General features: G+C 43.7%; 1 protein-coding gene and 1 pseudogene across 7 annotated transcripts in view; both read right to left on the reverse strand.

The window, feature by feature from the left end:
* Positions 1-19871, reverse strand: part of ZBTB43 (zinc finger and BTB domain containing 43) — a 35665-nt gene extending 15794 nt beyond the window's left edge. Inside the window, exons 1-3 of one of the 7 annotated variants that reach the window (XR_009346396.1) lie at positions 10107-10251; positions 6032-6155; positions 301-575 (exon numbers count right to left, since the gene is read on the reverse strand). The gene's annotated coding sequence lies outside the window, so the exon portion shown is untranslated. The other 6 variants (XM_059142244.1, XM_059142241.1, XM_059142242.1 and 3 more) reach the window with 6 other exon arrangements.
* Positions 19872-23023: 3152 nt separating this feature from the next.
* Positions 23024-23123, reverse strand: LOC131813309 (U6 spliceosomal RNA; annotated as a pseudogene).
* Positions 23124-27469: the final 4346 nt, after the last annotated feature.

The raw sequence follows: 27469 nt of genomic DNA on the forward strand, positions 1-27469 counted from the left end.
ATACTTAACAAAAGAAAATTTCTGAGTGAAAAATCTTGAGTATTCAGAAGTCTTGCTTCAGTAGAGGGGGCAAATTAGCCCCAAACATAATGTAGCTCTGGTCCTGTTAAACAGATCTTGAAAATAAGCCTCAAAGGGATCAAACTATTCAGAATATCTACACAGTACAGAAATATCCAGAGCCCAAGAAAGTAAAACTCATGCCTACCGTCTAATGAAAAATCACTAGACATGCAAAGCAGCAGGAAAATATAAACCATAATAAAGAAAGGAAAAAATGTGATCAATAGAAATAGACCCAGAAATGACAAATTTATATAACTGGTAGAAAATTCTGTATTCCATATGTTTAAAATATAGCTTTCCTGTATTTAAACAGGGAAGCTATTAAAAAAAAAATCAACCAAAAAACCACACACACCCAAATCGAATTTCTATGGATTAGACACAAATAAGCAGGGGTGCTTGGGTGTCTCAGTCGTTAAGTGTCTGCCTTTGGCTCAGGTGATGATCCCAGGGTTCTGGGACTGAACCCCACATCAGGCTCCCTGCTTGTGTTCCCTCTCTCGCTGTCTCTGTCAAATAAATAAATAAATTCTTTAAAAAACAAAACACAGATAAGCCAACACTGAAGAATAACAATACTGCAGAAAAAAGATCAGTGAACCTGAAAACACAGCAAGAGAAACAACCTAAAATAAAATGGGGGGGGGGGGGGAGGACAAAAAAAAAAAAAAAAAAAAAAGGAGAGGGGAAGGGGAAACAAAGTATCAGTAAACCCTGAGAAACTTTAAGGCACCTAATTGGAGTCCCTGAAGGAGAAGAGGTGAAGGTAAATTTACTTGAAGAAATAATAGTCAAAATCTTTCCAAAATTTCATAAATACAACAAATCCACACATCTAAGAACCTCAACAAATTCTAAGCACAAGCATAAAGAAAATTTCCCCAAGCTATACCATAATCAAATCACTTCAAACCAGTAAAAAGAAACTCTTAAAAGCAGCCAGAGGGGAAAAAGACCCATTCTGTACAGAGAACCAAGGATAAGAAAGGCTGCAAACTTCCTATCAGAAACAATGTCAGTCAGGAGACTGTAGACAATGCAAGACGGGCATCTTCAAAGTACTAAAAGTAAAAACCTGTCAACCTATATTCTATACCCAATCAAAATAGCTTTCAAAATAAAGGCAAAATACTTGTTCAGATACAGAAAAGATAATGGAATTCACCATCAAAAAGGTCAAAAGTCAAAAGAATGGGTTTATGAAAACAGCAAAAAGCCAGGCAACATTATTAATATCAAAGTAAGAGTCAATGTAAAAAGTATCAAATGGGACAAGAGCTTATTGTTCTTATTGTTTGTTTGCAAGTTTATTGTTAGTTGATGAATTCCATAATTCATAATGAGGATTATCTTGCAAACTGTGTGTAAATGTAATATAGTCTCCAGGAAACAAGAGTGACAGAAACATAACTGTAGTAAGAAATATAATTTTCCCTCTTTTAATTCTTTAATCAGGTAGGCAAAGGATAACTGGAATGTAGAAACTTAGACAGGTATCACTGGTAATGCTAATTTAAATGAAACATACAACCTCTACAGTCTACAAATAACACATCTTTTTAAAATTTTTTAGGACATTTACCAAAACATAAAAAAGAGAGAAAAAAGTGGGCACACATACCAGAGCACATCTGATTACATGTGATTATACATTGTAATAAATAAAGAAATATTAAAGAAAAAAATGTTAAACCCCCCAGTAAATTAAACAAAATTCTTAATTCTAAAACAATGAAGAAACTAAAACTGCAGTGTCAAATTCACAAAATTTGGAATAAAGAATGGACTATAAAAACATTATAGGGGCGCCTGGGTGGCTCAGAGGGTTAAGGCCTCTGCCTTCAGCTCAGGTCATGATCTCAGGGTCCTGAGATCGAGCCCCGCATCGGGCTCTCTGCTCAGCAGGGAGCCTGCTTCCCTTCCTCTCTCTCTGCCTGCCTCTCTGCCTACTTGTGATCTCTGTCTGTCAAATAAATAAATAAAATCTTTAAAAAAAAAAAAAAAACATTATAGAAACTTTAAGACAGAAGACAATTCCACACTAAGAAATTTCAAAATCTCATGGATAAAAAGTTTTACAGAGAAGTATAAATTATCAGAACTGACCTGAGACGAAAAAAAAGTCTGAACAGTTTACTGTGCAGAAATTCTGAAATAGTTCAAATGATTTCCAAAAGCACACCAGGCTTAGAATAATTTATGGGAAAAATTTTTAAAGCAAATTAATTCCTATACTGTATAAGCTGTTTCAGAGGGGAACGAGGAGCAAGGGAATAACGGTGGGAGAAAACTTATTACTTTTATTTAAACTCTGGTATCTAAATTAGATATGAAAAAACTATAAGCCCGCCTCACTTACTAACAAAGAAAAATTATAAATCATATGGCATTCTGGTTTGTTTTCTTTAATCTCTTGTGGGTCAAGCGCACTGTGAGTATGGCACACTGAATTCTTGCCCCCATCCCACTGAGGGCAAGACCCTCACCCATGCTAAAACTACCACCAGAAAGCCAGCTGGCAAGCTCTCTCTGAGCTCTTCATTCAAGATCACTCCTATGCTTCATGTGGGAAGGACTGCTCGGATTACCCTGCTAAAGGCGCCGTCTGAACTTTATTTTATTTATTTTTTTTTTTTTAAAGATTTTATTTATTTGACAGACAGAGATCACAAGTAGGCAGAGAGGCAGGCAGAAAGAGAGGGGGGAAGCAGGCTCACCGCTGAGCAGAGAGCCTGATGCGGGGCTCGATCCCAGGACCCTGAGATCCTGACCTGAGCCGAAGGCAGAGGCTTAACCCTCTGAGCCACCCAGGCGCCCCCCGCCGTCTGAACTTTAAATGTGGGCACTTGGGGCAGCACTGAAAACTTCTCAGTGATATGCAGATTGAAAGACAATCTGCTGATGCACTTAAAAGCAGGAGTAAGTCAAAGAAGTACAGGCTTAATTATAAGATTTCAGCAAGGGCGCCTGGGTGGCTTAGCATCTTAAGCATCTGCCTTTGGCTCCATTTATGATCCTGGAGTTCAGGGATGGAGCCCCGTATAGGGCTCCCTGCTCCACGGGGAGTTTGCTTCTCCCTCTGCCCCTTACCCAGCTCCTTGCTCACTCTCTCTTTCTCTCTCAAATAAATGATTAAAATCTTAAGAGAAAAGATTTCAGTAAATGTAATCAAGGTTTGAGGCCATGAAAGTAACAGTGACTATGGAGAACAGAGAGGTAGAACTGGTAGGAGTGACTGAATTGCTCAGCAGAAAGATGCAAGGGGTAGTGCAAGACACAAACAATCCCATCCAGGGAGTGGAAAGGTAACCTCCAACATGGGAGAAAATATATGCAGATCACATAACTGTTAAGTGCTCTGTATTCAGAATATATGAAGAAGTCTGAAAATTTAATAGCAGACAACTGAAAAATGGGCAAAGGATTTGAACAAACAGACATTTCTCTAAAGAAGATATACAAATGAGCACACAAAAAATGCTCAGTATCATTATTCACTAGGGAAAGGCAAATTCAAACCACAAGGAGAGATAACCATTCAGATGGCTATGATAAATCAAACAGACAAAAACAATTATTGACATAGATGTGGAAGGATCAAAACCATTATATATTGCTCATATGAATATAAAGTGGTACAGCCACTTTGGAAAACAGTTTGGCAACCCCTCAGTGAGTTAAACACAGAGCTACCATGTAACTCAACAATTCTACTCATAGGTCTATACCCAAGAGGACTGAAAACATATGGTATGATATCCACACAAATATCCACAATAGCAATATCCATCATGGCCAAAAAGTGGAAATAACCCAAAGGTCCTCATCTGCTGACTGAATAAATAGAAGGTGATATATCCATACAATGAAACAGTATTCCCTTTTATTATGTATTATGTAAGTTTTCTTTTTTTAAAGATTTTATTTATTTATTTGACAGAGATCACAAGTAGGCAGAGAGGCAGGCAGAGAGGCCTCCCTGCTGAGCAGAGAGCCCGATGCAGGGCTCAATCCCAGGACCCTGGAATCATGACCTGAGCCAAAGGCATAGGCTTTAACCCACTGAGCCCCCCAGGCGCCTCTATATAAGTATTCTTATATTATGCCATTCTTTTGGCAATAAAAAAGAACGAAGCGTTGACAGATGTGGCAACATGGCTGAACCTTGAAAACATGATGCTAAGTGAAAGAAGGTAGATACAAAAGACCACATCTTATATGATTCCATTTATAAGAAATGTCCAGAACAGAAAGATTTATAGACAAAAAGTGAATCAGTGGCTGCCAGAAACTATGGGGAAAGGAAACGGTAGTGACTGACTGCCAACTGGGGTTTTCGGGCGGGGATGAAAATCCTCAAATTAGATTGTGGTAATGGCTATCTGAATATACTAACCCACTAAATATACTAAAAAACTTTTAATTGCACATGAATTATATCTTAATTGAGCAGTTTGAAAAATAAAGTAATGCAAGGTAAACTAGTTACTGACTACAAAGTTTCCAAACGGGGTAACAGGGAAAAATCTAATTATAGAGATAACAACAGTATCTACTATTCATTAAATGTGTGCATTGTACCAAAATCTGTACAAAAGCACTGTATATATTTTATCTTAGTCCTCAAAATAACCCACTGGATAGTTTTTTTTTTTTTTTTTAAGATTTTTGTTTATTTATTTGACAGAGAGAGATCACAAGTAGGCAGAGAGGCAGGCAGAGAGAGAGGGGGAAGCAGGCTCCCTGCAGAGCAGAGAGCCCGATTCAGGGCTTGATCCCAGAACCCTGGGGTCATGACCCGAGCCAAAGGCAGAGGCTTAACCCACTGAGCCACCCAGGCACCCCTGGATAGGTATTTTTTATTCCTATTGTATAGAATATATAATACGAACCAGACAAAGAGGTACACCATCTGCTTAAGGTCATATAACTAGTGGGTGGCGAAGTTGGGTTCAAAACACTTGCTCAGGCTCAATATAGCCTGATGATAGTATGAAAGGTAAAGGTGAATACTATTTTCACAAATAAATGGAAATAATCTATAATATACAATACATTCCTAAACTCCAGAGCAAATTATTTACAATCTTCAGACTTAATGATGTACTAGCAATTTTATTTATCTTGCACACAGTTCAGTTTTAAAACAATGACAACAATAACCCAATAGTAACCCAACCTATTCCCACTCACTCCCTCCATAGTTCACGGAGGCTCTCTGGCTTTTTTTAAAAGCAGGGAAAAACTGGGAAATATTGAAGAATCACCGAGCTCTAGATGATCTTCAAGGTATCTTCCAACTTTGATGAGTTTAACAGTAGCCTGTATTAATTATACAGCTAAAGAATAGTATGTCAAGTTTTAGACATTAATAGGGAAGTAGGCCCATCAGTCCTGAAGCCCTCCAGAGATTTCATAATCAGATCAGAGGGTAATTTGCATGCTTACTATAGGGAGCACATTTAAATACAGTAAATACCACTTCAGTAAATCTAAAGACTGGCGCAAATGTATAAAAATACCAATACCCCATGCCTACCAAAATTCTTTGTATTTAGCCAAATGCTTTACAGTTCACAAAACAGACTAGGGAAACCTGGGCTCTTGTAATATCCCTGAATCCTCATACTAATTTTAAAAATGAATAAACTGAAGCTCAGGAAGGTTAAAAGACCTGTCCCACATCATATATCTCAGAAGGGTAGGTCAGGATTCAAAACAGTTTAATTTAAATCTATTATTTTTCTAAGTTAAAACAAGTCACTCAGAAGAGAAGTTCCTGTGAAGTTAAATAATGTAAAGCAGTGACTGGTCTTAAAATACACAAGAGCTCCTCCCCAGAATAGAAGTATAAGCAACTCTGGTCTAGAGCAATTAAATACAACTACATCATTATTTTTGCTGAAAAGAAGTATTTTAGTAAAAAATTTAAAAAACCTTTCTTTTTAGTAAGTTCATAGCTTACCTAATGCAAAGCTGTATTCCTAGGAAAAAGCCTTTTATGCCATGGCCATCAGAAAGCAGTAAGGATGAATGAGGAAGAGAAACCCATTTCTCTGTTTTGCTTCAAATTAAAATCGCACTGACTTCTGAAAGAAAAAAATCATGTTGAAAATGTAAAAGAGATGCTGGTGACATTTACCGTGTCTGTGTACCTTCCTAATAAATACTACAGGTGTGTGAGTAGCAGAAAGAAAACTAATCAACACTGGTATTTTTGGTTATATTAACTTCAATTCTGTACCTTCTTTGCTTCTGTGTTGTATTTTTTAGCTTATTTATTCTTCTAAAAGATTTTTATTTATTTATTTGACACAGAGAAAGAGCACAAGCACGGGGAGCAGCAGGCCGAGGGAGAGGGAGAAGCAGGCTCCCTGCTGAGCAAGGAGCCCAGTGTAGGACTTGATCCCAGGACAGGACCATGGTTAGGCCTGAGGCAGATGCCTAACCTACTGAGCCACCTAGGCACCCCCGTGTTATATATATATTTTTTTAAATTAAAAGATTTTATTTATTTGACAGAGATCACAAGTAGACAGAGGCAGGCAGAGAGGTGGGGGGGCGGTGACAGAAGCAGGCTCCCCGCTGAGCAGAGAGCCCGATGCGATGCGGGGCTCAATCCCAAGACCCTGAGATCATGACCTGAGCTGAAGGCAGAGGCTTAACCCACTGAGCCACCCAGGCGCCCCCGTTTTGTATTTTTAATTTAATTTTGAATGTTAGATTCACATAAAAGTCACCAAAAAACGCCAAAGGTTCTTTACACCCCGCAACCCCTCACCCAGTTTTAATAACATCTTACACCACACCATGGCACATTGGTTAAAAACAGAAAACCAACACTGATCAATGTCTATATAACTTTACAGAATTCAACTATCCTTTGGAAAAGTCGTTTCAGTCTCCAGACCATGTCAATCAGCATCCCTGCAAGTTCTACTTGGAAGACTTCGGGTGAAGAACTTAGTAAAACCTGTTTTAGCATTAAAAAAAAAAAAATTAGCTACCTACTTGATGAGGTTTGATTCTTCCTTTAATTTTAAGCCACTGCTGAATGTTTTATTTAAAACTCAGGGCAAACATTCCATTGTGGTAAACTCTGAGATTCAAAAGCAAAGGTATTGTTCTAACCACTAACTCCCCACTTATCAGTCATCCTGCCATTACAGTACAATATATAGCTAAGGAAATGGTTTTAAATGCCCTCTCATATTCATTAGCATTTGGGGTAAGAAGCTCAACTCAAGGAAGGCAGAAACAGTATTCAGTTTCAGGAAAATGATTAGCTACAGAAGACCAACAAAATAAAGGAAAATTTTTGTTCTCAACATGTTACAAATAAGACAAAAATCCTTCTATTGCAACTGTACATATAAATAAGGTAAAAAGGAAAAGTTCATGACAATGATACAGAGTATATTTAACTGATTTTAAGGGGCATATTTCAAAATTTCTGCAATCAGGATGTGATGGCCAAGTGGAGATTTTAATGTTTGTCACTGCCTGAGACAAAGATAGAGCATTCCTGAGAGCCTCATTAGTATTTCTGAAGACACAGAGGAGGACACTGTAGGAAAGGAAGGACCGAACTCTGAACTGAAAAGTATTTAAGGGTAGGAATGTTAAAAGTTTGTAACAAACACTTTAACCAAATAATTTCACTTCTTTTTCTTTTTTATTTAGGCTATAGAATGATGTCATTTAAAAATATCTAAGTAAGTCTAAAAATGTTTTCTCAATAAGAATTTTATAAGCCTAGGGTGCCTGAGTGGCTCAGTCAGTTAAGCAGCTGCCTTCAGCTCAAGGTCATCATCTCAGGATGGTGGGATAGAGCTTAGAATTGGAGTCCCTGCTCAACGGGGAACCTGCTTCTCCCTCTTCCTCTGGCCCTTCCCCTGCTTGTGCTCTCTCTCTCTCTCAAATAAATAAAATCTTTAAAAAATAATTTTTTTAGAAACCTAAATGATTAAAAAGCACATGTCATAGCTTAATTGGCAGTGTTTTCTCCTTCTTTGGTGGCAGAGAAAACAATCTATGGTATCTAGGATTCAATACAGCAGTAATTCAGCTTGATAAACTACAACACCCGCAACCCGAGAGCTTAAGAGAACAGTACACAAAGGCCTCCCCCAACAGAAAACACACAGGAAATGACACATAATTTTGCATTATCATAATAACAGGGTTATTTTTCCAACCCTAAGAGCTTTCTTCTTGTAAAAAGTAAAATCTTCCTCAAATTTCCCATGGGTATACAGCAGATTTCTGCATTATATCTAAGGAAGAGCTAGGGCAGGAATCTGCCCCAAGAAGAAAACTTGAGGGATGATTTTAACCAACTTTTTTTTTTTTAACCAAACTCCTTTCTAAGAACATTAGCTGTGATGAGAGCAGGTATCAACAAACAGTAGGTTCGACTAAATGTTCTAACATCCAAAAATAAAATTTTAAAATCACATTTTCAAAGAGCTGATTAATTCCAAGCTTCTCCAATGAGCAGTTTTTTTCCTGTACTGTGGTAAAATATACTTAACATAAAATTTACCATTTTATTTAAAGTGTACAATTAGTGGCATTAAGCATATTCACAATGTTGTGCAACCATCACCACTATCCATTTCCAGAACTTTTTCATCATTCCGAACTAAACCTCCGGATCGGTTAAACAGTAACGCTCCATCCCCTACTCTGCCAGCCCCTGGTAATCTATATTCTACTTTCTGTCTCTGAATTTTCCTATTTTAGATACCTCACATAAATGGACCCATAAGATAACTGTTCTTTTGTGTCTGGCTTACTTCTTCAGTGAGTACTTTAGTAAAGCAAAGAATGAAATCCCAAGTTATGAGGTTTCTTAATAATTTAACTGCACAGTGACACAATCTCTTAACTAAGCAAACAGCCTTCCCAGAAATCCTCCTGTTCCATGAGCCCCAAGGGGCAGAGAATCTTAGACTGACCCTTCCTTTGCCTGTAGACAAGCCTAGTTAAGCAGTTGGAACCCAAGGAGCTGGCTCCTGAGAGCCCTGGAGGCTATCCTGGGGTAAGTGGATGGAGCAAAGCGAGGAAAGGAGCTGTGCAGGCTTAAAAACCATGGGTAGGAAGAGGCGTGATTTATCAAGCTACTTTGGCCTTGAGATGGTCTCCAGTTTGCCTGCCAGAAGGAGCTCCTGCACTCGGACACTTAGGTTGGGCGACACCTGTCAGAGTTGAGGCCAGACTGCAGTCTACTGGCTGAGAATGTCACCAGTTCAGGAAGCTTCACGGGGTCATGAGTCACTGCATGGCTCAGAGGTCCGGGCAAGCCTGCCCTGCCCCGCCCCGCCCAGACAAACCCGGTTAGGAGACCACAAACAAGACACAAAACTGGCAGAAACACAGATGGCCAAAGCGCAGGGCTGACAGGCAAGCCGTGAATGAGAGTAAAGACGGAGAGGGAAACAAAGGGTCAAGAAACACAAGCAAAGCAGAGAGAGAAACAAAAACAAGGTCCAGATGGAGATGCGCTCAAGAGAGAGAAACCGGAGAGAAATGCAAAGTTGACAGGAACAGAGTTGAGAGGCAGAAAGGGTAGGTGACAACAGGTGACAGAGACCGCAACAGACGTGAGACACGACTTAGAAGTAAACAGAGGCAGATACCAGCAAAGTCCGGGTGCAGCGCTTCTCCGGGCCTTGGCTCGAACCCGAGGCCGCCACGCCGCACCCACACGGCGCCCCCGAAAGGCCGGCGGACGTACCGGGGCGGGATCTCTAAGCGCTCTGGCCCGCTGAGGTCCGCCGCCACGGGGTGACCTTGGGCGAGACGCTGCCTCGGCGGCCCTGGGGTCGCGGTCCGCGTACTGGGCTGGCCGGAAACCACAGGAGTCGGACCGGGCTGCCGGGACTCCAACCGCCAGAGCGCGGCTGAAGCATCCCGGTCTGCGGAAGGGGCCTGCCGGGCCAGCGGCGCGCGCGCGCCGGGACCTGCAGAGAAGCCCTTAAACCTCTCCGGCTTCCCTCCCTGCCCTCTCGCTACCTGTTGTCCCGACTCCGCAGTACCTGCTAACGGCTCCGCGCTCACATAACCCGGCTGCCGGACACTTTCCGCCACCGGCGTCAGGCCCGTTCAAGCCGTCGCCGCCGCGACCGCCTCAGCCTGCGCCTCCCGCCCCCGGAAACGCTTCCCGGTTCCGCCCCCCAAAACGCCAGTGCTTCCGGGGGTGCGTCAGAGAGAAAGCGGTGTGCGCATGCGAGACTGGCTTTCGGGGCGGGGCGTCCAGAGAGCGCGCCGTTGCAGCCAGCTACTGCGCAGTGTAACCTGGCGCAGGTCAATTAGCTTTAAGGGCTGTTAGTGAGGCCGCTGCTGGGAATTAGGGAGCTGATACGAAGTCCTAACCCCATTTCAAACTTTATCTCTTTCTTGCTGCGTAGCAGAGATCGTGTCAAATCCTTTTTTTGCCCCCATAGTGCCTTTGGCACCTAGTGGATACTCAAGTCCTGTACAACGAAAGGAACAGTTTCCTCTATGTGGCAGGCGCTGTGCTGGGTTCCCATTTTGTTCAGGTACTAGTGGAGATTCTTTGATCTCAGGGGAGGTAGATCTTCACTGTTGCTAGAAGGAATGACTCATAATTAGTCCAGGCTATTCATGCTAATCTCATTGGCCAGTGGTTAGACAAGGCAGTCAGGTGACCAACGTGTGGGTGTGGGTTTAGCAAAGTCCACTAGGACTTTAGTTGAGTATCCTCAAGTGCTTTGTCATTTTTATTTGATTCCTGTTTCTAAGCAGACCCGAAGGTTGGAAGTTCAGTCCCAGTCATGTGCTTATGATGTGACAAGCAAATGCTAAAGCTGGCAAAATGGAAAGACTGAAAGAGCCTAGGTCTCATATGACATTAAGCTACCGTGCTTAGCTTGCCTCTGGATGTTTTGTTGCATGAGCCTAATACATTTCTACTTGGACTTTATTTCTAGCAATATTGTAGACTCTTCAAATATAACAGCAACAAAATATGTTAAAATGCTAGGAGAAATATTGAAAGCACCCTTTTCAATACATAGATAAGCTTGTGAGAAAGTCAGGAAAATCATCTGAGACCAGGAAGAAAGCAGAAACACAAGCCTAGGGAGTTAGATAGTGTTGATGTTCAGAAGTTATGCAGAGATACAGTCTGCATTGTTCTGATAGGTTAGCATGTGTGTTATACTGATAAATATATTTTTTTAAAGGATTTTATTTATTTGAGGGAGAATGAGTGAGAGAGAGCATGAGAGAGGAGAAGGTCAGAGGGAGAAGCAGACTCCCCAAGGAGCTGGGAGCCCGATGCAGGACTCGATCCTGGAAGTCCAGGATCATGACCTGAGCCGAAGGCAGTTGCTCAACCAACTGAGCCACCCAGGTCCCCTATACTGATAAATATTTTGAAAGTCATCTCTAGAGATAGGTAAACAATGATGATACTGCTAGCTGTAGGGGCACTTACCGAGGTCCAGGCAAGATGAGAGCCAAACTGGAAGATCAGGTTGGGACCCCAAAAGGGGATATATCTTTAGGGGAAGGATAAACTAGAAGAAAAAAAAAATCTTCCCAGCAGAGCTAGGCAGCAAGGAAAGTTGTCTCTCTCTGTCTTGGCTCTAGGTAGAGAGGCAGTGCATTTTACCTCTAATGGAGGCATGGTTAAAGTCTGACCATCAGATGGCCACAACGTTTGCATGGTCCAAAAGCCCACAAGCAGAACATTTCAATTTAAAATGGGTCTGAGTTGATAGTACCTCTGGTACTTGGCTGAAACACACACATGTCCTATCTGGAAGAACTCACTGTCAACCCAGGTCTCAAAGAATTCCCACAGATAGGCTTCCAAATCAGTATGATCTCACAATCAAGAACCACAAAACCCATAAGGAAATAAGCAGAGAAATCAAGTAGCAGATTTTCTTCTTTAGAAAGATTTTATTTATTTTAGAGTGAGAGAGCAAGCACAAATAGGTTAGGAGCAGAAGGAGAGGGGTGGGAAATAACCCAGCAGATTCTGCTCTGAGCACCCAGCACCCTGAGATCATGACCTGAGCTGAGACTAACTGACTTAACTGACTTAACTGACTGAGCTACCCAGGTGCCCCAAGATCTGCCTTAAACGAGTAGCTCATGGTAAGGTTTAAGCACCAAATTGGATCTAGCTGAAGAGAAATTAGTGCATTAAAAGATAGATTTGAGGAAAATAATCCAAACATCATCCCAGAGAGACAAAGAAATGGAAAAGAGTGAAGAGGTTCATCATAGGTTTGTCAATTATGTTAGGAGATTATAAAGTGAATGTGAGCAAGGCAATTGTCAAATAATGATTGAGAATTTTCCAGAATTGATGAAGGATAGGAATCCTTGAGAAACGCACTGAATTACCAGGTATGATAAGGAAATAGAAAACCTAGATCTATTCTGGTGAAACTGCAGAACACCAAAGCATAAGAGAGAAATTTTTAAAAACATTTGTTTATTTTGAGAGAGAGAGAGAGGGAGGGAGGGAGAGAGAACACATGATCGTGGGGGGAGAGGCAGAGAGAGGTAATTTCCAGCAGATCACAGTCTGAGCGAGGAGCCCAACAAGGGGTTTAATCTCACGACCCTGAGACCTGAACGGAAACCAAGAGTTGGACACTCAACTGACTGAGCCATCTAGTCTCCCCAAAAGATGATTTTAAAAGCAGAGAGGAAAGTCAGACAATCTATAACACAATAATGTGATACCAGCTCCTGATTGCTCAATGGCACTAATGAAAGCCATGATAATAATAGTAGTATGAAATAATATCATTAATGAAATAATCGCCTTAATTTAATGAGAGAAAATAATTGTCTACTTAGTCTTAGTCCCTGTATGCAAACCCTCTGCCATGATCCTTCTTAGTTAGAATGAAATCCATTCTTAGTTAGAATGAAAACACAGTACTATTCAGATGAAAAAAACAAAGAGTTTCAGGGTGCCTCAGTGTCCAGTTGGTTAAACATCTGACTTCCAACTCAGAGGTCATGATCCCAGGATCCTGAGATCAATTCCTGCATCAGGTTCCCTGCTTAGCAGGGAGTCTGCTTCTCCCTCTGTCCCGCCCCCCTGCTTGTGCTCATTCTCTCTCTCAAAAATAAATAAATAAAAATTTTTTAAAAAGTTAAAAAAAAAAAACACCTAAGAGTTTCTACGAACAGAACTTAACTGAGGGAACTTCTAGAAGATATATTTCAAGAAGAAATAAAATCCCAGGAGGAAGATCTGAGTCACAATAAAGGTTGGTGAGCAAATAAAATAGCAAACATGAGTAAATATGAACAAATAACAGGACAAGAAACAAGAACAATTTATAATTTGTGGGATTCAGAAAGGCAAAACAGAAATAATGGAGTGATTGTATGTGAAATATAAGAGGATACTGGAAGGTAATGGGTGTATAGTAAGCTTGTCCTTGAACATGTATGAGTTATCTGTTGCATAACAAACAGCCACAAAACCTCAGAGGGATACAGCTATATTTGTTTATTACTCACACGTCTGGTGTCAGCTGGGCATGGATTAGGAAGCTCTGCTGAGCTTGGCTGGACTTGCTTATGTGTCCGGACTCAGCTAATCTAGAATGGTCTTGGCTAGGGGCCTTTACTCTGCTCCATGTGTCTCACTCACCAGCCAGGCTGTCAGGGTGAGTTCTCATGGCAATGGCAGGGACACAAAAGAGAGCAATGGAAATGTACAAGCACATTTTCAAGACTCTTCTTACACCTAATTAGCCAAAGCAAATCACATGACTCAGTCCAGCGTTATAGCAGGAGGAAGCTATGAAGGATCATGGCAGAGGGTTTGCATACAGGGAAAGCAAAGATTGGAGCCACTGGTTCAATTAATCCAAGGTCTTTGTACTGTCCATAAAAATATTGATTAACATTAGACTTTAATTAGATATGAACATTAGAATTGGGGGGTTACCATGGAAAGAATAAAAATAGAGCTACTGACCAAACCAGAGGAAGAAAAATAACATTTTAAGAAAGACTTTATTTATTTATTTGAGAGAGAGAGTGCACATGAGTTGGGAGGAGGGGCAGAAGGAGACGCCAACTCTCCACTGAGCAGGGGGCCTGACTTGGGGCTTAGTTCCAGGACCCTGGAATCATGACCTGAGCCAAAGGAAGATGCTTAACCAACTGAGCCACCATGGCACCCTGAAAGCCAATATTTTAAAAAAGAAGGCAAGCAAGAAAGGAAGAAAAGGGGGGAAGGCAGAAATAAAAACCTAAAACATGGAAAAAATACAAAGCACAAAATAAAGTGGAAAAAGAAATTAAAATGTATCAACAGAGGCTCCTGGGTGGCTCAGGGGGAAGCCTGTTTCCCTTCCTCTCTCTGCCCACATCTCGGCCTACTTGTGATCTCTGCCTGTCAAATAAATAAATAAAATCTTTTAAAAAAATTATCCAGTTTCAGGGCACCTGGATGGCGCAGTGGGTTAAGTCTCTGCTTTCCGCTCAGGTCATGATTTCAGGGTCCTGGGATCGAGCCCCATATCCGGCTCTTTGTTCCACAGGGAGCCTGTTTACCTCCCCCTTCTCTGCCTGCCTCTCTGCCTACTTGTGATCTCTCTCTTCCTCTGTCAAATAAATAAAATCTTTTAAAAAATTATCCAGTTTCATTGTAGGTGAGGCATCTGTAAATGAATGAGGAAAAGGTCTGCAAATGTGTGGAAGGATTCTGCTCACAGATTGGTCCATATATGTTTTTAGTTCTGTGTTTCATGAAAACTTGAGATGGGAAATCATGGGGGAAAAATCATCAAGGTATATACTGTTTGAAACAAAAAGATGGAAAATTTGAATTAAAAGAGTGGTAGAAGAGATTTCATGCTGTTCACTATTTTAACTTTGGACAAAATAGACTTTAAGGCAGAGTCAATGCCAAAAATAGTGTGATGGATTGTAGTATTGTTTTTGAGGCCTGCATTTCCCACTCCATGGACTTTAGGCTGAGTCACTGAAACATGAATGGAAGTGAAATGTGTGCACTCCTGAGTTGAGCTTTATGAACCATGGTTCCCTCCCTCTGCCACAAGATGATATCCCAGATGCGGAGGTGGCTGTGGCCTGGGTCATTGAATGAAGATACAGAATGAAGAATGGGTAGTGCTACACATGACCCGCAAAGGACAGAGACCCTGAGTGAGGAATTAACCCTTATGGTCGTAAGGCACTGACAATTTGCATTCAGGTGTGGGCATGTAACTTTCTTTGACTTATGTCAAATGAAAAGTCTCATTTCCAGGTGGATAACTTTAAGAGCAAGTGTGCGATTCATGCCGTCATGATATCTTTCAGCCTAACTTTGCAAAAGATGACTAATAAAATGAAGCTACTTGATAATGAAAAGACTTCAGCTTACCAGAAGTACATAATCATTCTAAATCGTATCCACACAGTGTTATAGCTCCAAATGAGAGTCAAGAGTAAAAACTGGCGGTAGTACAAAAAGGAACTGACAAATTCACCATCATAGTGGAGACTGTGGAATTCATTAGTGCTGTCTACCAAATATTTGCCATTTTTCTCCTGGGTGTATGGTAAGCCCGCCCTTGAACATAGATAGGACCATGCAACTTTCTTTGACTAGCAAGAAAAGGGAATCACTTCTTTTTTCCATCCAAGTGCCTTGGATCACTTCCAGGTGGGAGCTTTAAGAGCTAGGGCATGATTTTCCTCTTTCCTCTTTCTCTCTGCCACAGAGACCAGCAAAGCTCCAGAAGGTGGCTGCCCCATCAAAATTAGTCCTAGAGTCCTTCAGTGAAACACGAAGCAGAGCCCCAGGCTGACCAGAGATAAAAACAGAGAATAATGAAGAGATAACACCTTGAAAGCTGTAAGCTTCTGAGACTTCAAAGTTGGGTGTTTATTATTTTAGCAGAACCTACGTTCCCATGACTAGTGCAGATATATCTTCCCATTTTTATTGTTTTATTTCTTAAAGATTTCACATATTTCTTTATTTGTCAGAGAGAAAGAGAGGGGGGGAGAATACCACAGGGGGAGAGCAGGAAGCAGAGCAGGCAGAGGGAGAAGCAGGCTCCCTGTGGAGCAAGGAGTCCGATTTGGGGCTTGATCCCAGGTTCGTGGGATCATGACCTGAGCTGAAGGCAGCCGCTTAACCGACTGAGCCACCCAGATGTTCCTACCTTTGCATTTTTAAATGAAGGTACACTTTATGGTTAAATTTACTCTTTTTGGAATATGGCTTAATAATTAAAAAAAAAAATTTTTTTTTAAATTTTAAGTAGGCTCTATGCCCAGCATAGGGCTCAAACTCACCACCCTGAGATCAAGAGGTGCCCGCTCCACAGACTGAGCCAGGCAGGTGCCCCTCACTTTATGAGTTTTGACAAATGCATACAGTAATAGAACTACCACCAGGATCAAGATGTGGAACAGTTCCAGCCGCTGGAGAAATTCCTTGGTGCCCCTTCATAGCCGGCCCCTCACCCCTAGCAAACACCATTCTGTTTTCTTTCCCTACAGTTTTGCCTGTTCCAGAATGGACTCGTATATGATAGCATATGCAGCCTTTTGGGTCTGGCCTCCTCCACTTAGGGTAATGCATTTGAGATTAACCTTCAGGAGCGCTGCTGGGCCTTTAGCAGTGTACTCCTTTTTGTTGCTAAGTGGTATTCCCCATAAGGGTGCACAGTTTGCTGAGCATCTCTCTTCCGTGTAGTAGTACCTTTTCACATTTATCTAGTAGCAAGAAAGTCATATTTTCAACATTTTGCCCCTGGAAGTCCTCCTCCAACTCTAAAAGTTCGTTAGACAAATTTGCTGCTACTTGCATCGTCATGCACAACCTTTTTCTTTTTTTTAAAGATTTTGTTTATTTATTTGACAGAGATCACAAGTAGGCAGAGAGAGGCAGGCAGAGAGAGAGGGGGAAGCAGGCTCCCCGCAGAGCAGAGAGCCCGATGCGGGACTCGATCCCAGGACCCTCAGATCATGACCTGAGCCGAAGGCAGAGGCTTAACCCACTGAGCCACCCAGGCGCCCCACGCACAACCGTTTTATGGGCTGTTTCTGTCTACTTAACACAGAGAAGCTGGTGCCTTCTCTTGCCCCGCTACATTGGTTTCCCCACCACTTCCCAGCCCTTGTAAATCTTTCCCTGCTGCTTATTCCTGGTCCCAAACCCAATGCCTCTTGAGGTTTATGTGATGGCAACCTCCTCGCCCCCAATCTCTAGCACCAGTGACTGTATTGGTCTGCGATCATTGCAAAATCAATTCTCCCCAAAACTCAGGGGCTTAAAACAACGACTATTTATTCTCACTCTTGTGTCGGCAGGTAAGCGGTGGGGTGGCTGATTTAAGCTGGGCTCTAGTGGACAAGTCTGCTTCAAGCTGTGGGTCCCTTGACAGGTTGGGCTCAGGTCTGCCCATGTTTTCATTCTGTGCCCGGCCAAAGGGACAGGAGTGACCCAGGGCAAACTCTTCTCAGGAAATCAAGTTGCACTGTGAAAGCACATTTCTCATTTTTGCTTTTATCCTCTCCTTTCACATCCCACGGGCCATAGCGAGGCATGTGGCTGAGTCCACAATCAAGGAGAAGAAAAGTCCACTCCTCTCCCGCTCTGCAGGGGAACCGCAGAGTCACCTAGTGAGGAGGGGAGGGAGGGGTGAAGAATCAGGGCCAAGCACTCAAGGTATCGCCATTACTCTGTGTCCTAGGATGAGAAGAATTCGGGGAGGGGGTGGGGGCATTCAGGAGAGGGTGAAGAACAAGAATGAAAGTCCGGAGAACCCAGCGGGATGGGGAGAGCCCTGGGGAGTCTGCGTTGTGGCCAGAAGTCTCAGATGCAGGAAGCATGAAAGTTCACTTAAGATAAAGGATATTTGAGGGGCGGCTGGGTGGCTCAGTCATTAAGCGTCTGCCTTCACCTCAGGTCATGATCTCAGGGTCCTGGGATCGAGCCCCACATCAGGGTCCCTGCTTGGCCGGAAGCCTGCTTCTTCCTCTCCCACTCCTTCTGCTTGTGTTCCCTCTCTCACTGTGTGTGTGTGTCTCTCTCTCTGTCAAACAAATAAACAAAATCTAAAAAAAAAACCCATAAAGGATATTTGATATGTGCATTTAAGGAGTTCTGGGCTTGGATGCTCAATGATGTTCGCTCCTGTCCTCTGGCATCCTGATCTTTCAGTAAAGGCTGTGTGTGTGTGTGTGTGTGTGTGTGTGTACATCAAAGGAAGGGTCAAGTTCTTCTGGAAACAATGAGGTCCTGGGACAGAAATAGAATAAAATTCAGCGTAAGCGGGCATTTTAGTACAGGGGTTACTAGTAAGAGGTCTGCTCTGGCTACTTGGAGCCATCTTGGGGGCACACCGAGCTCCCCATAGGAGAAGAGGTGTTCCTTTCCCTCCGGTCATATTTGTATTGAAAGGGTCAGGAAGCTAGCTTAACTCTGGTTTATAAGGAAGATCAATTTCTAATCCAAGGGAGTTTAAAACCACACCCCTGCCCTTCTGCCTGGAATTTTAACTCTTCCCTGCCCAGTATCCTCACTGGCCCCAGAGCGTTCTACTCTAATCCTTCCCTTGATGGAGAAAAGTCTTCCTTTCCAGCTCTCTCCTGCCTCCCGTAGGTCCCCACCCTCCCTGTGGACCACGAACTTAGCTTCTCTGCCGTCCTGGCCTCCTTGGCAGGCACACCTCTCCAGCTGTGGGTGACCTGCCCTTGCCCATGCTTGTTTCTCCATCCAGCTGATTTTTCAATACCTTCATTCATCAGTGTAGTACGCAGAATAACAGCTCCCTAAAGATGTCTTTGTCCGAATCCTCAGAACCTGTGAATATGTTACCTTACATGGAAAAAAAGGACTTTGCCGGTGTGATTTAAGGTTGAAGACCCAGAGGTGGAAAGATTACCCTGAATTACCTTGGGTGGACCTGATTGAATCCCACGAGTCCTTAAAAGTGAAAAGCCTCTCTTGCCTGGGTGTGAGATGAGATGGAAGAAGAAAAAGGAGAGATTTGCAGCATTAGGAGGGGGCTCAACCTGCTTTTGCTAGTTTTGAAGATGGGGGAAGGCAGCCACTAGCCAAGGAATGTGGGTGGCTTCCAGAAGCTGGAAATGGTCCTTGGCTGACAGCCAGCAAGGAAACTGTCTGTCCTCTAACCTGTAAGTAATTGAATCCTACCAACAATCCAAGGAAATGAGCAAGGAAATGGATTCTTGCCTTGAACTTCTCTAGGAAGGGCAAGATCCATGTCAGACATTTGACCTATATCCTCTCTCTACAAAATGCCCTACAGGGGTCCCTGGGTGGCTCAGAGGGTTAAAGCCTCTGCCTTCGGCTCAGGTCATGATCCCAGGGTCCTGGGATCGAGCCCCATGTTGGGCTTTCTCCTTGGCAGGGAGCCTGCTTCTTCCTCTCTCTCTCTGCCTGCCTCTCTGCCCACTTGTGATATCTCTCTGTCGAAAAAGTAAATAAAATATTAAAAAAAAAAGAAAAAAAATGGCCCTACAAAACTGTGAAATAATAAATTTGTGCTGTTTAAGTGGTTAAATGTATATAATTTGTGGTGGCAGCGATAGGAAACCAATATAATTAGTAAATGTTTTTTGAAGGCCGCAATATTCTGGGCCCCGAGCCAGCCTACAGGATTTAGGGTGAATGAAGTAGTGATAATACCTGGTCTCAGAGAGTTTGCTGTGCAGCAGGAAAAGAGAGGTGAAAAGGCAGTTTCAGTCCAGCAAAGGAACTAAGATCTGTGGGAGCAGAGAGGAGGCCCTCACTAGTGCTTGGGGGCGAGGGAGACAGTAGGGAATGGCAGGGATTGTGATAAACTGAAAGCGCGTGACCTCTCAAAGGCCTGCCTTTTGTTGCCATGACAACAACAGTCCAGTATTGTTAGTTCCTCCCATTTTTCAAAAGTAGCAAAACAGGGGCGTCTGGGTGGCTCAGTGGGTTAAAGCCTCTACCTTCAGCTCAGGTCATGATCTGAGGGTCCTGAGATCGAGCCCCACATTGGGCTCTTCGCTCAGAAGGGAGCCTGCTTCCCCATCTCTCTCTGTCTGCCTCTCTGCCTGCTTGTGATCTCTGTCTGTCAAATAAATAAAAGTTAAAAAAAAAAAGTAGCAAAGCAACCAGATTTTTAGGGGAGTTCTCCTGATTTGTAAATGGTGGCTTTTTTTTTTTTTTTTTTTTAAAGAAATCATGATGACATGAACCAGGTTAAGGATCAGTTGGCTGAACTTGGTCCTCGGAACACCAGTTTTCAATCTCTGTTCTCAGCACACGGTGTTCTGCCAAGCCCCAAATTTTCCATGGCGAAACCATGGTGTGCAGACTCCGGGAGGCCCTCAGGGCCCTGGGGGTGGGGAGGAGGCCGGGCTAGGCCACCTCTTCCCAAAAAATGCTCGGCGGTGGAGCCTACAAGCTCATGTCCCCATGCCTCTGCTCGGGAGCCTGCAGCCTTGCGGAGCCTGCCGGGTCCATCACATCTAATATGGGTGTCAGCAGAAAGTAAATTAAATCTGCTAGGCTATAATTTGTGAATGAAACATTTTGTGGCAGTAAGTAAACAGAGCATTATGTTTTAATCAGCTTTTTAAAATGTTGTTTTAAAAATCATTTTATTGTGCGGAAGCTGGTACCCTAAGAGCTATAATTCCTTAACTAACAGTATGCTAATGCCCTCCCCTCTAGTCTAGACAGTGTTACCAGTGCAGGCATTTGTCTCGACGCTCTTAAATCTGTATATTTTTACAGTAGGAGTGCCACACTGCCTTCCAGCTGCTCACATAGGGAACCCCAACGGTGGGTTCTCTAGAGGGATTGCCTTTCACCCTGGCTTTGAAAGACAAACAGAATGCTTGGTCTTTCTTTCATTGTACCTACTGATCTGTCTGTCTATCTTTCTGTCTAACAACAAGCACTTGTATACCGCTAAGCATTTTGCAAATAATTAGCCCGATGAATTCTTTTACTAATCCCTCGAAGGAGGTGCTATTGCTACCTCTTTTTTATTTTTTAATTAGTTAAAAAAAAGATTTTATTTATTTGGCAGAGAGAGAGAGCGAGTGAGCGAGAGAGAGCACAAACAGGAGGAGCAGCAGAGGGAGAGGGAGAAGCAGGCTTCCCGCTGAGCAGGGAGCCCAACGCGGGGCTCGATCTCACGACCTCTGGGATCATGACCTGAGCCAATGGCAGACACTTACCTGATGGCCCCACCCAGGCTCCCTTCCTTATCTCTTTTTAAAATATGAACAAATTGAGGCCCAGAGGGGTAAAGTCACTTGTTGGAGACCACACAGCTGCTAAGCGATGGAGAGGGGATCCTGGCTCTTGAAACTGGGTTCTGAACCATTCTGCCGAGCTACCTCTGAAGCCCACAGCTCATCCCTCTTTCTGCTACCCTGTCTCATCTCTTAGGTATTTATTTGTTCCTTTGTTTTATAAACATTAAGTGTCTGCTGTATGCTAGGCCCTATTTTAGATGCCAGGGACCCCACATTGAGTTGTCCTAATGTGGTCCCTGCCAACGGGGGCCACTGTCCGGAAAGGAACACCGCTGAGCAGCCAAGCACCACCACCTTCCCTTGAGAAAAAGGAAGGGCAGCCAGCCCTGAGACAGGCTACGAACACCTTTGCTAGAACAGAGGAAGGTGCCCATTGCTCCAGCCATTTTAGTGCTGTCCGTGGGAGCACGGTCACGTAAGGATGCCTATCCACGACGGAATGGCAGTCAGAGGACGGGTCTGCCCAACTCTGAGGAAGGGCCCCGGAGACACCACGTGCTGACAGGTGAGATCTGAAGGCTGAGGACGGGTGAGTGGCTGCAAAGAGCACTGGGGGCTCCGTGCCGGCTGGTTTAGCTAAGCTGGAACTGCATTTCTCAGAATGTCCTTCCCTGGGGGCTCTGGGACAAGGCTGACTCCATGAGAACTTTCTGGGAACTTAGGAGGGAGGAGATGAAGCCGCAGCCCGGTTACCCTGGCACTTCTGTGGCTCCCACAAGGATGTCGGCCACAGACTCAGAAAACCTGCTCGACCACACCTGCAGTCTAAGGTCAAATCCCAGAGTGAAATCCTTTCTAGAAAAAAAAATCACCCCTAGGGGAGCCTGGGTGGCTCAGTTGGTCAAGCATCTGCCTTGGGCTCAGGTTGTGTGCTTCTCCCTCTCCCTCTCTCCCTCCCCCACTCTCCCCCACTCAAGCTCTCTCTCTCAAATAAATAAATAAAATCTTTAAAAAACATCACTCCTAGAGTCTCTGCCTCTTGAGCAAAGGGATCAATGGAAGGACTAGCAAGAGGTTAGAGAGGGAAGGATAAGCAAGTAGTAGATGGTGAAAAGTCATGGGGGCCATTGGAGTTTTGTTTTTTTTTTTTAAAGATTTTATTTATTTATTTGACAGACAGAGATCACAAGTAGGCAGAGAGGCAGAGAGAGAGAGAGAGAGGGCAGCAGGCTCCCTGCAGAGAGAGAGAGAGGAGGAAGCAGGCTCCCTGCTGATGCGGGGCTCGATCCCAGGACCCTGAGATCACGACCTGAGCCGAAGGCAGCGGCTTAACCCACTGAGCCACCCAGGCGCCCCGGAGTTTTTTTTTTTTTTTTAACTGAGATATAATTTGTATACTATAAGCTTCATCCTTTTTTTTTTTTTTTTTAGCTTCATCCTTTTAAAATGTACAATTCAGTTGTTTTCAGCACATTCATAGAGTTGTGCAACTACTACCACTATTTCATTCCAGAACATTTTCATCAGCCCAAAAAGAAACCCCATATCATTAGCAATCACTCGCCATCCTTTCCTTCCTTGAGCCTCTGGAAACCACGAACCTACTTTCTGTCTCTTTGAATGTGCCTGTTCTAGACATTTCCTATAAATGGACTCAGACCTGACCTTTCGTGTCAGGTTTCTTTCCCTTAACACCAGGCTTTCTAGCTTCATCCAAATTGTCACATATATTGGTACTTTTACTTGCATGTCATCCATGCCCAGGGGCCATGCTAATCTTCTCTGTATTTTTCCAATACTAGTATATGTGCGTTGAAGCAAGCATTTTTAGTATTTTTTAAAAATCACTGCATATTATCTCATTGAATGGACATACCACATTTGGTTGATCCATTCATCTGTTAGTGGACACTTGGCTACCTCTTGGCTACTATGAAAAACGCTGCTGTGAACACTGGCATGTACAAGTTCTGTGCGGACACCATATGTTTCCAGATCTCTCGACTATGTACCCAGAAGTGAAATTGCTCGGTCATACAGTAACTCTATGTTTAATTTTTTGATGAATTGCCAAATGTTTCTGCAACAGCTGCACCATTTCACTTCTCCAGCAGCGAAACAAAAGAGTTCCAATCGCTCACATCCTTGCCAACACTTGTTTTTGTCTTTTTTATTGTAGCCAGCCTAGTGGGTGTAATCTGTGGTTTTGATTTACATTTCCTTAGTGACTAATGATTTTGAATATCTTGTCATGGGCGTATTGTGCCTTTGTATAAGTCTCTGGAGAAATGTCTATTCGGATCCTTTGGCCATTTTTATTTAATTTTTTATTATTTAAAAAAATATATTTTTCTTTTCTTATTTTTTATTTTGACAGACAGAGATCACAGGTAGGCAGAGAGGCAGGCAGAGAGAGAGAGGAGGAAGCAGGCTCCCTGCTGAGCAAAGATTCCCGATGTTGGGCTCGATCCCAGGACCCTGAGACCATGACCTGAGCTGAAGGCAGAGGCTTTAACCCACTGAGCCATGCAGGCACCCCTCCTTTGGCCATTTTAAAATAGATTTATTTGCATTTTGTTGTTGATTTGTAATAATTCTAATATTCTGGATACTATATCCTTATCATTTACTTGATTTATAAATATTTTCACTTTCTCTGGGGCACAGAAGCTTTAATTTTGATGAAGTTTAATTTATGTTCTTCTTTTGGTTGCTTGGCTGAGGAACCATTGTCTAATCCAAGCCCATGAAGATTTATACCTACATTTTCTCCAAAAGCTTTTGTTCTTTTGAGGTCTTAGATCAATTTTCAGTTAGTTTCTGTATCTGGTGTGAGGTTGGGGTACAAATTAATGCTTTTGCACGGGGAATATCCAGTTGTCTCATCACCATTTGTTGAAGAGACTAAACCTTCCCCTGTTGAATTGTTCTCACACCATTGTTGGAAATCAGTAGACCATAAATATATAAGTTTATGTCTGGACTCTCAATTCTAATCCACTGAACTATTTGTTTATCTGTACGCCAGTGGCTTAAAGGCTTAAGACAGAGGAGGGGTGTAGAGAGACGAGGAGGAATCACTCATTTCCCGGTACATCTCTTGTTCCTGACTCCAGATCCTCTAGGCTCTGGTGACATTTCACTTTTTAAAAATATTATCTTTATTTATTTAGATAGTACAAGTGGGAGGAGGGGCAGGGGGAGAGGGAGAGCGAGAATCTCAAGCAGACTCTGCACTGAGCTTGGAGCCTGATGTGGGGGCTTGATAGAAAGACACTGAGATCATGACCTGAGCCGAAATCAAGAGTTGAATGCTTAACCGACTGAGCCATCCAGGCACCCTGAGCCATCAAAGTGTCTGACAAGGGACTGACGTGATCCAATTCATGTCCTAAGATCATACTGGCTATTTGTGAAGAGTAGATTGTAGAAGGTAAGAGGAGAGGCACCAAAATCCTAGTGGGAAAATCCTGGAAGGAAGCTTTTGCAGTGGCCCAGGGAAAGCTGAGAGGTGCTTGAAGCAGCAATGAATATGGGATGAAGGAGAGGGTTTTTGAAATGTTTGGAGGTAGAAAGGAGGGGTCTTGATGAATGACTCTGGGGGTGAGGAGGGCAGGAGAGTGATCTCGCTTTGATGTCCTCTCTCAGCCTGCACATCTGTAGAGTGGGCACGCAGCAGTGAGATAACCAGTGTAAATCGTGTAGCTAGTGCTCAGCTCAGTGAACACACAAAGGACAGTCTGCCCAAATTACCACATACATCCCATTATCATGCTTGGATTAGGTCCCCAGAGCTCAAGACCCAAGTCTGGGTCTTGTCTATCCCTTGACTCTGGAGAGTGATGGCATGGACAATTCACAAGTCTAAATTTTGTTTTAGAAGTGTTCGCTGAGGCACCAGATCTGATTTTCTTTGATCCCTCTTGTGTAGAGCAGGAGGAACTTGGTTTCCCCCGGCCTCTGGGAGAGCTGCAGTTCAGCCTACGGTCAGCAGATGGCGCCAGAAGCTAAGGGAAGGCTCCCCTCCTTCTGGCCTTCCCTCCAGTGCCCCCCGGATCTCCTCTCCCTCCCCCGCTTCTCCAGAGCCCTTTGCAGCTCCCAGGCTGCCTTTGCAGCAGGGGTGAGGGGCCCGAGGCCGAGCCCTCTGCAGGCTCCCAGGCACACAGACCCATTTTGGAGAAGTAGAAAGACCTTGCTGAGAGCCCTGAATGGTTCCTATACCCTGGAGACCTACCCACCTTCACTCCTACCCTCTCAGGAAATCACTTTATAAATAGGACAGCATGGGTCCCCAGTGAGAGGAAGGTTTTCCTCAGAAGAGTCACTTCATCTGTGAACAAGGGAGCCATGAAACCTCTTAGAGCAGCCCCATGACCTCCCCGTCCATCCTGTGTAAAATATGAAATAAGAGTTTTAATTACCAAGCTTGGAAGCCAGCCGACATGTTTAATATTTAATGTCTCCAGTGCTGGTGCCCCAGGCGTACAGGCACTGACAGAATTGGGGTTTCCCTTGGGTTGGCTCCGAATGTGTTTGGAGAACAGCCAGGCTGCCTCCTTCCCCCACACCTGGGAGCCTCCTATAGCTCAGCCTGGGCCCAGGCCTGCCCTGGGCCTCCCACTCCCGGAGGGACGTGTGCCAAGGCAGCTGGGGGTGGGGGGAGGAGGGCCGTTCCCCACCCTGAGGAGGACTCCAGAATGCATCTAGTGCTGGCCCCAGCCCCAGGTCCTGGTAGAGAACCAAAGTCAGTGAATTCAGGCAGCTGAGAAGATGGTAACGAGGAGAGACAGACAGACCCGAGTTTGAATTCTGCTTTCCTGCAAGTGGCTCAGCCTCTCTGAGACTTACTTTCTCTGTACGATTCTTAAAGTGGAGAGTGTATTTCCTATGCTATGAATTGTTATTAATAACAGATGGTCACTTGAGAGACTTCTCATGTGACTGCAACCTGCTGGAACCCTAACACGTACCATGCCTTTGTCACTCACCATGGCCCCGTGAAGTGGCTGAGTTGGGACTTGAGCCCAAGACATTCTGACTCCCGAGGCCATGACTCTCAAAGCTTATATGCAAAAGCACTTCAGAAATTTGAAGAAACATGGGCTTGAAGGGGACACTGCCAGCCAGTCATTTGTGGGTTGATATGACAGTCTCAGTACAGGTGGAGTTTGTGGGACTATCTTGTCCCTGGTTCCTCACCTCGGTATGTCTTTGGGTTCACGCACCATCCCTTATTCAGCTGGTGTCTAGTGCATGGAAGATAGCCAGCGACGGGCTGTGGGCACATCCAGTAGTTGGAGCCACTTGCCTTAAAGGTAGCAAAGTCGGTGGCAGAGAGGACTCCTCCCTTCCTTCTGTAGCACACCTGGGAGGAACAGGCAGGGTGGGAGTGCCATCAGATTGGCACATGAGGATGCAGGAACCCTTGCCCTAGCAGGTGTGTGAACTGGTGGAGTCACTGGGGAGAGCATATACCCCACCTCCCCCCAGCAATTCCACTTCTAGGGACGCCTGCGTGGCTCAGCCGTTGGACGTCTTCCTTCGGCTCAGGTCATGGTCCCGGGGTCCTGAGATCGAGCCCCACATGGGGCTCCCTGCTCAGCGGGAAGCCTGCTTCTCCCTCTCACACTTCCCTTGCTTGTGTTCCCTCTCTCGCTGTGTCTCTGTCAAATAAATAAATAAAAATCTTTAAAAAAAATTCCACTTCTGAGCTTTTACTCCTAAGCATCCCTCATACAGGTAGACAAAGAGACTTGCCCAGGGATGTTCCTCGAAGCATCTGCTGGTAATAGTCAAGGGATAGAAGCAACTGAAATGTCTACTCATAAAGAGATAGATAAATCACAGGTGGCATATGCAAATGATGACCATCAGGCTGCAGTTCCATGGAATGAATTAGAATGACGTGTATTAACGCTGGCAGATCGTAAAAATGTAATGCCAAAAAAGATGTCTGGCAAATACTACTTGTATATGTTGCATATATATTTTCATGCTACACACACCCACACTTTGACAACATGAGAATGTCTGTGGGGAGATGGGGAAGGGAGAGGCGGCAGTTGGAGAAGGGAGATGAAAGAGACAAAAACAAAGCAAATAAATACACAAGAAGACCCATGTGTGGCCAATAATGACGGAGCTGAACTGACTACATGAGCAGTAGAAT

This window comes from Mustela lutreola, chromosome 12, assembly GCF_030435805.1.
Source record: "Mustela lutreola isolate mMusLut2 chromosome 12, mMusLut2.pri, whole genome shotgun sequence".
In the NCBI taxonomy this organism is placed as follows: Eukaryota; Metazoa; Chordata; class Mammalia; order Carnivora; family Mustelidae; genus Mustela; species Mustela lutreola.